The sequence below is a fragment of the Dipodomys ordii genome, unplaced genomic scaffold (assembly GCF_000151885.1).
Source record: "Dipodomys ordii isolate 6190 unplaced genomic scaffold, Dord_2.0 Scaffold156, whole genome shotgun sequence".
NCBI classification, from domain to species: Eukaryota; Metazoa; Chordata; class Mammalia; order Rodentia; family Heteromyidae; genus Dipodomys; species Dipodomys ordii.
Genome location: NW_012267372.1, coordinates 737,953 through 753,139, shown reverse-complemented (window position 1 = coordinate 753,139; position 15,187 = coordinate 737,953). Strand labels below are relative to the sequence as shown.

General features: G+C 49.1%; 1 long non-coding RNA gene across 1 annotated transcript in view; it reads left to right on the top strand.

Moving 5' to 3' along the window:
* Positions 1-15,187, top strand: part of LOC105998068 — a 19,681-nt gene extending 4,494 nt beyond the window's left edge. The window contains exons 2-3 of the long non-coding RNA XR_001175669.1: positions 12,141-12,189; positions 15,168-15,187. This is a non-coding gene — a long non-coding RNA (uncharacterized LOC105998068). The remainder of the gene's footprint in view (positions 1-12,140; positions 12,190-15,167) is intronic.

Below are 15,187 nucleotides of genomic sequence, written 5' to 3'. Positions count from 1 at the left end.
TTTCTTTTTGCTTATGTGGTGCTGAGGAATCAAACCCAGGGCCTCATGCATGCAAGGCAAGTGCTCTACCACTGAGCCACCTTCCCAGCCCCGAGGCTTTTTTTTTCTGATTAATTGGAGAAAAGAATCACTCAGATTTGTCTGCCCAGGCTGGCCTCAAATCATGATTCTCAGATCTCAGCCTCCTGACTACCTAGGATGACAGGTGTGAGCCACTGGTGCCTGGCAATGGATGGATGATCCTTGACTTGGATTTTGAGCAAACCTAGTGTACTGGGCCTCTTTTTCTTGTGCAGGGTATGAGGGGGAAGTGGGTATCCCATGGGGGGAGGGGCAATGGTGCCAGAAGTTTCTGTCCTTACTGGAGGTGGTTGGGATCATTGCTTCCTTAAGGAGCCCAGCCGTTTGCACAGGTGTCTGGGGCCCTTTGTGTGTACATCCTGGCAAGAACATTATGAGACTCCAAGATCCAGTTGAGGATACATTGTAACAATTCCAGAAATGCCTCCAGTTAAAAGGAAGGAAACTGAAAACTCCTGGCTCTTCTGCTCAAAAACATTTTAGTAAGGAAGGGGCTGGAAGAGAAACAAAGAAAATATCTCTGGAGAGGTTCAAACTGCATAGTTCCTTAAGACAGGAACTGCTTTCTTTTGTGTATGTTAAATCAGTCCTGGGGTTTGAACACCAAAAGTAAGAGCCTGATTCAGGAGCTACCACTGGAGCCACCGCTCCACTTCTGGCTTTTGCTGGCTAATGGGAGATGAAAGTTTCACCAGTTTACCTGCCTGGCTAGGGTTGGCCTCAAACCTTCAATCCTCAGATCTCAGCCTCCCAGTAGTTAGGATGACAAGCGTGAGCCACCAGGGAACTTGTATATACAAGCAGAAGTAAACTAACAGCGTTAAGTGCTAGAAAGAAGCGAGGGCTGTGGTACATGCTGTAATCTCAGCACTCAAGAGGCCAAAGCAGGAGGCATCTGGAGTTTAAGGGCAATCTAGCTTCCATAGCCAGATCCTGTCTCAGAGAAGTATTGGGGTATTTGTGGAAGGATGGGATGAACTGGCCAGTGGCTGTTTTTTAGTGGCATACTAGGAAATGCCCTTGTAATTAGGGTGAACTTGAGATATGGCCGGTTCATAATCTGGGATTTTATTTTCCAAGAGTCATGATGGGCAAAGTTCCCATGCTGTGGGAGGGAGGCTGGGATGGGGGGGGTGTTCTAAGCCAGGAGCAATGTGATGAACATTCTTTTACCCTTAATGGAGAATGTGTCATTGCAGGTCCTTCCCTTTCTGCACAAATTTCTGACGGTCAGGTTTGGTCTATACCCCTTGGTAAATGGGAGTCAACCATGGAACAATAATTCGCACCTACAGAGGATCAGGTTGGTACTAGGCTTAGTGCTTAAAACAAAACCCAACACTTAGGTTTGGGAAGGTGGCTCAGTGGTAGAGTGTTTGCCTAGCATGCATGAGGCCCTGGGTTCGATTGCTCAGAACCATATACACAGAAAAAGCTGGAAGTGGCGCTGTGGCTCAAGTGGTAAAATGCTAGCCTTGAGCAAAAGCAGCTCAGGGCCAGTGCCCAGGCCCTGAGTTCAAGCCCCAGAACTGGCAAAAAACAAACACTAGCAACTAAGCCAGGTGCTGGTGGCTCACTTCTATCATTCTAGCTACTCTGGAGGCTGAGATCTGAGGATCACAGTTTGAAGCCAGCCCAAGCAAGAAGATCTGTGAGACTCTTACTGCCAATTAACCAGCAAAATTGCCAGAAGTGAGGTGTGGCTCAAGTTGGAAGTGCTATCCTTTAGTAAAAGAAGCTCAGGGACAGCACCCAGGCCCTAAGTTCAAATCCCAGGAAAGGCGTGCACTCGCACGCGCATGTGCATGCACACACACATACAGAAAAACTGTCTTCCCAACCCACAAATAATCCAAATATATAAGTGGGCATTTGATTTTTCTAGGGCCACACAGGGAGCCAGTGACACAATCAAGGTGCCAATTTTGAAGTGTCTGTACCTAAATTTAGGCCAGGACTCAAGCCAAGCTACCACAGTCTTTAATTTTCAATGAATCTCTGGTCCTTTCTTTGGCATCCAGAAAAGGGGGTCCAGGCAGATTATCACCTGACATTATAGGCTTTTGGGCAGGGCTGGGGTTGGAGTCTCGCAGGTGTGGGGAGAGGGTGGTCCCGCCAGGCTGCAAGTCTTGCTGTGTTTAAACACGTTACTTCCTTCCCTGTAACTGCTCCCAAAGGAGGCCATGGGAGTATGTGAGTTTTGATGAAATGAAAACAAAGACTTGGAATTAAGCGTTTGTGTGGCTTCAATCCCTAGCTTGTGGCCCCCATGCTGCGTGGACTTGGGGAGAGTCCATAGCTACTCTGTGCTTCCTTCCCTTGCCTGTAACACAGAGGCAACCACAGTTCCTAGATTGCAGGGTATTGGGAGGACAAGTGCCAGGTATGAAGTTCATCTTGTATGTGTGTGATTTGTGACCTACTTAATTCACTGCTGAAGGTCATCAATCATATTGGTCATCTTCTGTTCTGTTACAAAATTACCACTTTTTTTTTTTTACATCCTCCATAGCCCCCAATCAGCTACGCCCCCAATCAGGTTCCAGACCTAGGTAATAATCTAGTCACCCTTTCCAGCAGACCAGGGCACCGAGGCCACGCCCCTACAAGGCCTCCAAACACAGGCATGAGGATGCTAGGCCACGCCCCCACGAGTTCTCCAATCACAGGCGTGAAGATGTTAGGCCGCGCCCCCACAAGGCCTCCAATCACAGGCATGAGGATGCTAGGCCACGCCCTTACAAGTCCTCCAATCACAGGCATGAAGATGCTAGGCTACACCTTTCTGTTAATTTCAGGTCTAGGGCTGGGCAAATCAACCCTGTCCTCATCTTCCACTCTCTCTTGCCCTACGTCCTGAACTCAATTGTGGAGGAGTGTGGGTCCTGTAGACTTTACCGAGGAGGTTCAACAGGTGCAAGCTGCCCCAAAGACTTATAGGCCACGTGACCCAGAGATCTCTGCTTACCTGAGACACCCCCCTACCCTTTTATTAGTGAGGGATTTATGTTTTCGTTTTCATATTTTTTCTTCTGGAGATTGAACACCAGGACTAGCTCATGGTAGGAAAAGCAAGTGCTCCTGTCACTTAAGCTGCACTCTAGTTGTTTCGTTTGTATTTTGGTTTGAAGACAGTGATTGGATATCTGTGCCCAAGCTGGCCTTGAACTTGGGAATCTTCCTGCCTGAGCCTCTGAAGTAGTTCAATTATCGGGCACCTGGCAATGCCCTCTGTCTTATTGTAACATTTCCAGGCAGAGTAAAATACTTTTTGGGGTTATGTGGGGTTTTTCGAGGCATAGTCTCCTTTGTGCGGGTGTGTGTATGTTCCAGTCCTGGGGCTTGAACTCATGGCCTGGGCGCTGTCCCTGAGCTCTTCAGCTCAAGACAAGCACTCTACCACTTGAGCCACAGCACCACTTCTGGCACTTTTTCTGTGCATGTGGGACTGAGGAATGGACCCATGGTTTCGTGCATGCTAGCCAGGCACTCTGTACCACTAAGCCCCATTCCCAGCGTAGTCCCCTTGACAGCTACATTTGCGTCAGTCCTGAGCAGTTTCCACACTCTTTAGCAAGAAAGGGTTAAGTTCTGTGTGTATGTGTGTGTATTTGAAACTGGGTAGAGTCCCCCCTCCTTTGTCTTTAAGATACAAAACAAAAATAAAATTAAAGAGATAAAGAAAAATGAGCCAGACTCTGGTGGTACATGCCTATAATCCTGAGAATCTCAGTTCAAAGCCATAGTCCAGGAGACTCATCTCAAATTAACCACCAGAAAACCAGAAGTGGTGTTGTGGCTCAAACTTGTACAGCACTGGCCTTGAGGATAAAGAGCTCAGGGACAACGTCTAGGCCCTGAGTTCAAGCCCCAATACAGACAAGAAAAAAAAAGGGAGAAAAATGAGATTCCATCTATTAAAAATTTAAAAATGAGCTACATCACTTGCAAGCACCCAGGGAGAGGGTGAGCCGCTTTACCACCCCCCCAAGAAAGGAGAGAGGACCAGGGTGGCCCAGAAAGGTCAGGAGGGGTTTCCTATGTCTCCTGAGTTTCCCTGTTTCTGGTTCTCTCTTTGCTCTCTGAGTCTCTACCTTCTCTTCTCAGTGTATGTCTCCTCACGCCTTGCTGTTTCTCTCTGTCTCTGTGTCTCTGTCTCTCCACCCACTCCACCTGTCTGTGTCCCTTTCAAGTAACCCTTAGTATTGCATTTTATTTATTTATTTTTGGGGTGCTGGGAGACATGGAGTCCAGAGCTGCCATCTCCTCCTCCTCTTCCATCTCTTCTTTCCTCCTTTTCCTTCTCTTTCTCTTCCTCCTCCTCCTTTTTTTTTTTTTGGTTGTTGGTGGTCATGGGGCTTGAACTCTGGGTCTGGGCACTATTCTTCAACTCTTCAGCTCAAGGCGAGCGCTCTACCACTTGAGCCACAGCACCACTTCTGCTTTTCTGGTGGTTCATTGGAGATAAGAGTCTCCTGGGCTTTCCTGCCAGGGCTGGCTTTGAATGGTGATCCTCAGATCTCAGCCTCCTGAGTAGCTAGGATTACAGGCGTGAGCCACCAGAGCCCAGCCTAGTCCTCCTCTTTGTTTCCTTCCTCTTCCTTTATCTCCTCCTCCTTTTTGGAGTATGCGCCGATTATGGTGGGGTTTGAATTCAGGTTGTCAAGCTCTCACCCATGTCTCTCAAGGCTTAGCCCTCTACTACTTGGGTCATGGCACTGCTTCCTGCTTTGGTGGTTAATTGGAGATAAGAGACTTTTACACTTTTCTGCCCAGGTTAGCCTTCAATCTCTGTACTCAGATCTCAGCCTCCTGACTAGGAGTGACAGGTGTGAGCCACACACAGGGGCTGAGCTAAGGGCTTTTATGCTAGGCAAGTTCTTTCCCTGAGCTATACCTCTCACGCCTGCAGTCTTCCTCTTGGGTTTTCTTTTTTTCTTAATTTTGTTCAGAATTTGATTTCTGTGGTACCAAGGATTTGAACCCAGGAGTTCATGCATGCTAAGCAAGTACTCTATCACTAAGCCACATTCCCAGTCCTGTTCCTCTTGGTTTTTGGCTCCTCTCTGTATCTCTATCTTCCTTTCTGAGTCTCCATTGCCCCCTCTATCCCTGGGTCTCTGCCCTCCTCGCCTTGGCTTCTGGGTTTGGCCACTTTCTTGAGTTCTACCCTCCATCTGATCTCTTTCCACTCTTCCTAGTCTGAGTTCCCCTGTTTCCTTTTCTTTTCTTTTTTGGTCGGTCGTGGGGCTTGAACTCTGGGCCTGGGCGCTGTCCCTCAGCTCTTCAGCTCAAGGCGAGCGCTCTACCACTTGAGCTGCAGTGCCACTTCCGGTTTTCTGGTGGTTTATTGGAGATAGGAGTCTCACAGTCTCTCCTGCCTGGGATGGCTTTGAACCACGATCCTTAGATCTCAGCCTCCTGAGTAGCTAGGATTACAGGTGTGAGCCACCAGCGGCCGGCTTCCCCTGTTTTCTTTGTGTCTTTCTGCCATCATTTTGGATCGTTGATGTGGCCCCTTCTCAACCCCCTAGCTCCGAATGCCAACCTTTATCTCTGTCCATTGTCTCTAGGGCTGTGAATTCTACTCTTCCCATCCCAAAGGCACTTTCTACATTCCTGGGGAACTCCATGTTCACACATAAAAGATTCACCGGGGGATATGTGTCACTTCTGAGCTGTCAGGAGGACCCTGGGCAGAGGGGAGGGGTGCCCTCCACCTTCCCCTTCCTTGGGAAGCATGTTAACTATGGTTCAACCGAAGTATGGGTATCTGCTGTGGATTCACACTGTATTGATGTGTGGCAGCCACTCACCTGCTGTTGCCATGGAGATGTCCGGGCTTACTTGTTACAGCAGTTCACATTACCTTACACCAGCTCCATTCACCACTCACAAGCTGACAAGACTCCAGTACTAAAATGCCCCAGCCTTGTGCAGCTATGCATTTTCTACCAACATCAGTCCAAATGAAACCACATCATCATGCAACTCATGCCCTATGAAGAAGTGGCCGATGCTTAAGGTTCATTTTACTTCAACCTGAGTCTTAACTTCACCTGTGGTTTATTTTTTATTTTTTGTCAGACTGGGGCTTGAACTCTAGGCCTGGGCGCTGTCCCTCAGCTCTTCAGCTCAAGGCTAGCGCTCTACCACTTGAGCCACAGTGCCACTTCTGACTTTTTCTGCTTGTGTGGTGCTGAGGAATTGAACCCAGGGCCTCATGCATGCGCAAACATCCAACACTGAGCCACCTTCCCAGCTCCTCACTTGTGGTTTAAACTAATTCTGACTTTAACTTTCTTTCTTGGCCCATCTCTGACATAGATCTGTCACTTTTTCTTTAACCCCAATACTAAATCAATGGCCTTTTCTTGGCCTAATTCCATTGCTAGTGACCCAGAGTGGAGGTTACTCTAAGTAGTCTGATGATTATGACTCATTTTTTTTTTTGCCTGTCCTGGGCTTGAACTCACGGCCTGGGCACTATCCCTGAGCTTCTTGTGCTCAAGGCTACCACTTGAGCCACAGCACCACTTCCAGCTTTTTCTGTGTATGTGGTACTGAGGAATTGAACTCAGGGCTTTATGCATGCTAGGCAAGTACTCTACCACTAAGCCACATTCCCAGCTCTAACTTTTTTTGTTGTTGTTGCTGTTTAGGCTGGTCCTGTAGCTCAAACTATGGACTCCATTTTGCTCAAGGCTAGAATTCTACCACTTGAGCCACAGTGCCACTTCCAGCTTTTTCTATGACTAACTGAAGATAAAAGTCTCACAGACTTTCCTGCCTGGGCTGGCTTCAATCTGTGATCCTCAGATATCAGCCTCTTAATTGGCTAGGACCATAGACATGAGCCACGGGCGCCCAGCTTAATCATGACCCACTTATATCCCAAGTTGAAACCTTGATTTTAGACCCCGCTCTTGACCCAAGCTGTTACCTTACCTTAACTCAGTCTTAGCCTTGGTATTTTTTTTTGGGGGGGGGGGCTCAGTCGTAGGGCTTGAACTCTGGGCCTGGGCGCTGTCCCTCAGAGCTCTTCAGCTCAAGGCTAGCACTCTACTGCTTGAGCCACAGCGCTACTTCCGGTTTTCTAGTGGTTTATTGGAGATAAGAGTCTCACAGACTTTCCTGCCCAGGCTGAACCACTATCCTCACATCTCAGCCTCCTGAGTAGGTAGGATTACAGGTGTAAGCCACTGGTGCCCGGCTTAGCCCGGGTCTTTTTTTTTTTTTTTTGATCCAGTCGTGGGGCCTGAACTCTGGGCCTGAGCTCTGTCCCTCAGCTCTTCAGCTCAAGGCTAGAGCTCTACCACTTGAGCCACAGTACCACTTCCGGCTTTTTTCTTTTGGCTTATGTGGTGCTGAGGAATCAAACCCAGGGCCTCATGCATGCAAGGCAAGCGCTCTACCACTGAGCCACCTTCCCAGACCCTAGCCCTGGTCTTAACCAGAGTAATCTTATCCTTAAGACTGATTCTAACTATAACCAGGGTATTTTTGTTGTTGTTCTTGGGCTTGAACTAGGGGCCTGGGCACTATCCCTGAGCTTCTTTTTGTTCAAGGCTAGCATTCTACCACTTGAGCCACAGCGCCACTTCCAGCTTTTTCTGTTGATGTGGTACTGAGAAATTGAACCCAGGGCTTTATGCATGCTAGGCAAGCACTCAACCACTAAGCCACAATCATAGCCCTGTCCCTGAGCACTTTTGCTGAAGGCTTGTACTCTACCCGTTGGAGCCACAGCACTACTTCCTATTTTCTAGTGGTTAATTGGAGATAAGGGTCTCATGGACTTTCCTGCCTAGGTTGGCTTTGAACTGCAATTCTCAAATCTCAGCCTCCTAAGTAGCCTAGTTTATAGGTATGAGCCACCAGTGCCTGGTTCAGATTCTTAAATATGTTGTGATATTGGGAATGGAAGCCAGGGCCTTTGCACATGTTAAGTAAGTGCTTTACAACTGAGCTACATCCCCAACCTAGATACCTACTTTTTATTTATCTTGATCTTCCTTCCTTCCTTCCTTCTTCCCTCCCTTCCTCTTCTCCCCCCTCCTTTCTTTCTTCAATTTTTGTTGGTTATACCTGGGTGCCGTCTCTGAACTCTTTTTGCTCAAGGCTACCACTTTGAGCCATAGCATCACTTTTGGTTTTCTGGTAGTTTAATGGAGATAAGAGTTTCACAGTCTTTCCTACCTGGACTGGCTTTGAACTGTGATCCTCAGATCTCAACCTCCTGAGTAGCTAGAATTACAGATGTGAGCCACTGGGGCCGGGCTATCCTATATATCTTTATCCTGTACTTAATTTTAACCATGTCCATAAACCAAACACAAGTCAAGTTATCATTTTTATGTGAATCTTTTCTTTTTTCTTTCTTTTTTTTTTTTGTCAGTTGTGGGTCCTGGGCGCTGTCCCTCAGCTCTTCAGCTCAAGGCTAGCACTCTACCACTTGAGCCACAGTGCCACTTCTGGCTTTTTCTGCTTATGTGGTGCTGAGGAATTGAACCCAGGGCCTCATGGATGCAAGGCAAGCACTCTACCACTGAGCCACCTTCCCAGCCCTCTTTTCTTTTTTCTTTTGAGAGTACTATGGATTGAGCTCAAGATATCGTGCTTGCTAACCATGTCCTCTACCACTTGAGCCAGGCATTGTGCTTTGGTTTGTTTTCCAGAGAGACTCTCATGCTTTTGCTGAGGTGGCCTTGGATCTCGCTCTTCCTATTTCTGCTCCCCAAGTAGCTGGGATTATAGGCATGTACCACTGGTGCCCAGTTTATTTTATTGATTATTTCCTTCAGTGGAACGTAAGCTCCCTAGCACAGGGAATTGTGGGGTTTTTTTTGGTTGTTGTTGTTTTCTATCTCTGATATACCCTTCATGTCTAGAACAGTGCCTGGCACATAGTAGGTGCTTCAGGAATGTTTTTTTTTTTTTTTTTTTGGCACATAGTAGGTGCTTCAGGAATGTTTTTTTTTTTTTTTTTTGTCGGTCGTGGGGCTTGAACTCTGGGCCTGGGCGCTGTCCCTCAGCTCTTCAGCTCAAGGCGAGCGCTCTAACACTTGAGCTACAGCGCCACTTCCGGTTTTCTGGTGGTTTATTGGAGATAGAGTCTCACAGTCTCTCCTGCCCGGGCTGGCTTTGAACCGCGATCCTCAGATCTCAGCCTCCTGAGTAGCTAGGATTACAGGCGTGAGCCACCAGCGCCCGGCTTTCAGGAATGTTTTTGAATGCCTGTATACTTCCTGTGAAGGTTTTAGCTCCTTCCCCCTGCAGGCTCACTGGGTTCATTGGAGGAAGCCACTGTGGCAGAGAGCAGATTGAGTAGTCATTTATAGCTGACCAATGATGGGTCCTGCTTTGCCCCTCACTGGTTTCCCAATCCTTGCACAGCTGCAGCACACCAAGTGCTCTTTCTGCCCCCACCTGCAGGGGAAGCAGCTGAGAAACTAAAGACCCTGATAGTCTTCCTGGCCTCTCTGTGGAACCTGGGCTTGCTGTCTCCCCACTTCTCTCTTCCTCCTTACAGCTCTGGACCTTTGGTTTAACTGAGCATAGGGTGAAGGTCAGAAGAGAGACGCCCCTCAATTGTGAAGCTGCAACTTAGACGAGGACGAGGTAGAAGACTTACAAAGACAGGCACTGGTCGAACAGCCAAGAACCACGAAAAAGGGCAGCGAAGGCAAAGGAGGTGACAAAAACTAAAATCAACCCGAATGAAAAAGGCTTAAATAATAAAAAAACGACAGACTGAAAATGAGAAACATGTGCGCGTAGACACAGAAATGGAGAGAGAAGAGCGCAGGCAACAAAACGGAGAAAAAGTTGGGACCCCTCATTGTGGTCTCTTCTCGGGAGGCTGGGAGGAGAAAACTACATTTCCCAGAAGGCCGTGCGGTCGGAGTTTGACTTCACCAATCAGAACGCTTCGCGCGAAGCTTGAATTTCTAAACCAGGATGAATGGAAAAAGAAAGGCATTCTCTCCACCACCCGCCCCCCCTCGCCCCGCCCCTGCAAACAGCTGCCATGTCAATGGAGCTGTGACTCAACTGAGAGAGCGCTAGCCTTGAGCACAGAAAGATCAGGGACACTGCAACATCCAGGCCCTGAGTTCAAGCCCCAGGACCAGCAAAAAAAAAAAAAAAGGTTATTTTCTGCTTATACTGTCCCAAATAGATGCTGAGCCATGATGGGTACACAGTGAGGGAGAAAGAAATACAGACATGCAGCTGCTTCCCCTCCTGCCTCCCCATACTCCACAGGGGTGCTTCTAATCTATAATCCTAGCTACTCAGACTTGGGAACTGTGGTTCATACCCACAATTGAACTCACCACCAACAAAGCTAAGAGGACTGAGTCCCTGACTGGCCAGTTACTAAGGTCACCCACCAATGGAGCATTCTTTCTGCATAAGACCTGAACTTAGAGCTTTGCAATTGCTAGGTAGACTCTCTACCACTGAGCCACACCTCCAGTTAAGGGCTATTTTTTGCTGTGTTGGGGCAGATTCCAGGGGGAAAAAAAAGAGAAGGTGCCTTAAGAGACAAGAGAGTCAGGAGACTAAGAGACCCAGAGCTGATGTTAGTTAGGAGCTGTGAACTAGTCATCCTAATTCCAGAGTTAACCTTCCAGATGGCTGGATGGTCCCATTCTCTGCCTTAGTTCTTCTGGTACTTTCTTTATTCTCCTTCTAGGATTGCCTGATAAAATACAGGTACTCAAGTTTCACAGGAATTTTAGAAAATGTGGGGCTCTATTTTGTTTCTTTTTGAGGGTACTAGGATTTGAATTTGTGGTTTCACATTTGCTAGGGAAATGCTTTTGGCCCAGTCCTTTCCCTTTTAGTTACGTTTGGTTTTATTTAATTAGATATTTATTAGTTTGTATTTTTAGATTGGGGTTTTGCTTTGGCCTGGGCCAGCTTTGTGGACAGTGATCCTGTTTTTCCAGCTGCTGAGATTATGTTGTGCACATCCAGGCCCATCTCTCTCCTGCCTCTCTTAACGAACGATGTAGCTCTGGAAGTACCTATACCCCCACAATGTCACTTGGACCCCTTCTTCCCGCCTTCCTCCATGTCAGCACCACATCTAGGGTAGTCTGCTTCTACAAATACCCTGTCTTGTGTCGTCCATCTGCCTTCTGTAGTTCTCCTAAGGTCTGCACTGGTCTGTCTCCGTGCCCTCCCCTCTGCTTCCCATCAGAAGAGTCTGGAGGCTTTAAGGGACCCGCCATTCATAGGAATTCCCCCATCACTTACCTTCATCCTGACTCCATCTCTCCTTGGCCAGTAAGTTCAGGAGATTTTCTCAAAGCTACATAGCAACGTCGAAAGTGCCTCCAATCCACACCTCATTCTTTTCAAGTTGCCAGCTTCTGGGCAGAAAATGTCTCCACCTTTCCTGATTCTGCAGTTTGGTAATATAGTCACAGGCTAGGACTACAGGTGCCCATGGCTCACAGCCTTGTTGACCTGAGGACCTTAAATGCACCAAGTGGAGGATACAAGGCTTATGGACTGCAATGCATTAGAATGGTGACTTGCCCTGGTTATCAATAGATCTCTGGGGCCCAGAACATAGTAAATGCTCAATAAATGTCTGTGGAATGAATGAACATTTCCTAAGTCATTGCCATGTTGATCATCCTCTTCTTATTTTTTGGTATGCCAGACCTGGGGCTTGAACTCAGGTCCTGCGCCCTGTCCCTGAGCTTTTGTACTCAAGGAGAACACTCTACCATTTGAGCCACAACTGCACTTGTGGTTTTGGTTTTGTGTGTGTGTGTGTGTGTGCTTAATTACGGATAAGAATCTCCCAGACTTTCCTGCCTAGGCTGGCTTTGATCCACACATCTCAGCCTCCTCAGGAGCTAGGATTCCAGGTGTCAGCCACCAGCACCAGGCTTTATTTCTGTCCCCTTATCTAAACACGGACCCTCCTTTTCCTCTCATACCCCTCTTCTCTTCCACTCTACTCTAGAATGAGCTATTATTTTTCATTTGGAAGGATCTCTTAATTACCGCCATGTGTTAAGCATTTTTTCTCTCTCCAGTGTTGATGGAGTGCTCCACCCGTGGAATCCTTATGGAATATTTCAGAAGGTAAGTACAGCTTTGGAATAATGTGTTTTCTCAAGGTGGAGACTGGGAGAGAATGAAAGAGAGCCTTGCCCCACCTCCACACAGCCACCATCCATCTCTTGTCGCCATCACAAACTTCCTCACCTGCCCTGCAGCCTGGTGAACACCTCCACAAGAGGAGGATTCATCTTAAGCATTGACTCAGAGGCTTTAAACTCCAGTCCATTCAGGAGGCGGGTATGTCACTTTCAGGGCCGGCCTGGGGTTGGGAAAAGGCTGAGGCTGACCTGCCTTGGGACAGGGGATTTGATCTCCTGGATCCTTTAGGACTTGCTGTCAATCACAACCAAAGATCCATACTGGATTTCTTGAGTTGCTCTCCAAGCCCTCGTTTTCAAGAAGTCCGGAGACACATTCACACAAAATGCTCCTCAGGGTTTATAAGTAGCTTGTGTGTTTGCCAGATCTGCCCACTGGTTCATGATTGCCAATTTTCATTTCATGTGCCAGGGTCTGCTACTAAGGAAGAACTTAAGGGATTCCACACAGGGGTGGGGCATCTTTTTTTTTTTTCTGCCCAGGATTATCTAGGTATTTATAACACTATTGGAGAGCTGTACAAAATGATCAATACAGGGAGACAAAACAATGGGATGAGGGAAAAAAAAAAGCAGCACATGTCTATCCTGTTGGGTGCCAAATGATGATTTCAAAGAACCTTTCACAGCCTGAATGTTTCCTGCCCCTTTGTGGAGAGACATTGAAGTGTGTTTTGTTCATTGTTTTATCCCCCAGCACCTAGAACAGTGCCTTAACATATAGTAGGTGTGCAGCATTTTGAACAAAAACCAAAAGTGAGTGATGAGTGGCATGCTGGTGGCTCACACCCATAATTCTAGCTACTCAGAAGGCTGAGATCTGGAGGATTTAGGTTCAAATCCAGCCTGGCCAGAAAAGTCCAAGAGATTCCATCTCCCAAATAACTTGCAAAAAAAGCTAGGCTGGAGGTGTAACTCAGATGGTAAAGCACCAACTGAGCAAGCTGTGAGGGCCTGAATTCAAACCCTTGTGCCACCAGAAAAAATAAAATAAAATAGTGAATGATGTATGATGCATGGAATCTTAAGCACAAACCACAGTGATGTAGGAATTTTTGGTAAAAAATCCCATTTCACAGACGAAGAGACTGAGGCTCAGAGGAGCAAAGGCTTGGGATAACATGGCAGCACTGGGATCTAAAACCCGGGTCTCACCTGCCTCCAGCCTATCCCGATTCTCCTTGGACTTGTGTGGGCGTGCGCAGTGGAGTTGTCGGAGAATTGCAGCTCTGTGTGCAGGGCTGGTCCCCCGAATGGACGTGGAGACCCAGGTTGGGGGTGGAGGGGAACCTCTGGACGCTCACCTGGCCCACAAGAGTACAATCCATCCGGCCCCTCTTCTCCGATTTGGGACCATCCTCCGATGTTCCCCCCCTCCCCACTCCCCTACATGACCACATGACCAGAGCCCTGAGGGAAAGGAGGGTGGGGGGGAGAGAATTTGAGGATGAAGGTGGAGTTGCAGGGAGGAGGGAAGAAGGACGGGGGATGGGTTAAGAAGGAGTGTGTGATGTCAAGCAAAAAAGACAACATTAGACACAGATGCTGAGATGGCGTTTATAGCGGCAAAAAAAGGTGAAGTCACCGAGGGAGAAGGGGTGCGGGGGGGGAGGGGGTGTGGTGGGGGCGGGGTCCATGAAAGCTAATACATGGTGCACTAGGTCACACAACGGACACTGGGGGTGGTGGGTGGGTGGGGTGGGCGTGGCCCAGGCATGGCGATGGCGGGGAGGAGGGGGAGAGGAGGAGAGGGCGGTGGCCCCAGCCGAGAGCTTCTGGAGGTGGCAGGGGGAGGTGGGCGGCGGCGCCGGTCTCGGAGGATGGAAGGAATCGGTTAGAGGAGGGGTGTGTGTGGGGGGGTGAATGAAGAAGGCCTTGGAGGCATGGCCGCAGTCCCAGGGGGGAGGCAGAGGCTAGCTTCGGGGGTCTCGGGAAGGACTGAGCCATCCAAAGACAGCCCTACTCCTGCTCGCCTCTCCTCTGACCGCGCTGGCCCAACACAGGGAGGGAGGACCGAGCCCGGCTGAGCCGGGAGGGCGGCCCCCGCTCCCGCGCCCCGCCGCGCCCAGCTCCCGCTCACCCCCCGCCGCCCCCCACACGCAGCCCTCCAGGGCTAATACTGATGTCTGAAATTCTCAGCGCTGGGGACAGGTAAAGGGGGACACACCTTGCGTGGGCCATGCCTCCAGTGGCCTGAGATGCCAACATAATGGGGGAGAAAAAAAAAAAAAGACTCCCCACGTCCCCTGGCTCAAACCCAGTACAAAAGTGTCTATTTACAATGAAGGCGTGGGGAGCCGAGGGGCGGGGCCGGAGCGGGGCGGGCCCTGGCGGGAGGCCACGCCCCCGCCCCGCCTTTTAAAGGGCCAAAGCCAAACAGCAAAGGTAATTTCTAGAGGATTTCTACCCCTCCCCACCCAGGGCGGGGGGCGGGTGTGTGGGTGGAGGGGTGGGGGTGAGGGGCAATGGGATGGGGGTGCGGGTGGGAGGCATGGGCGGTGGGAGGAGATGGAGGAGAGGTATGTAACTGCCTCTCGCCTCCCTCCTCCCCTCCCCCTGCCGGACACACAGTTTTCCGTGGGATGAACACAGAAAGGGTTAATCAAAGAGTTCGATGAGCGAGTCTGACGGTCGAGTGGGGCGGGCTGGAGCAATGAGGCCGCAGATTCCGGTGGCCGGTGGTGGTGATGGAGTCACTTAGAAGATGAGTGGTTTGGCAGGTTTTAGGGGAGAGAGGGGAGGGTTGGTAAAGAAGGTGAGGGGAAGGGGTGGTTAGGCAGTCTCCCCACGTGAAATCTGGGAGACAAATGTCCTGGACTGGCTGAGAAGGGGTTAAAAGAAACCAGCATCCTTGGCCACCACCAACCTGACCTTCTCTGTTTCCCTTCTTGCCACCCACAGGGCCTGAGCCCACCAGATGC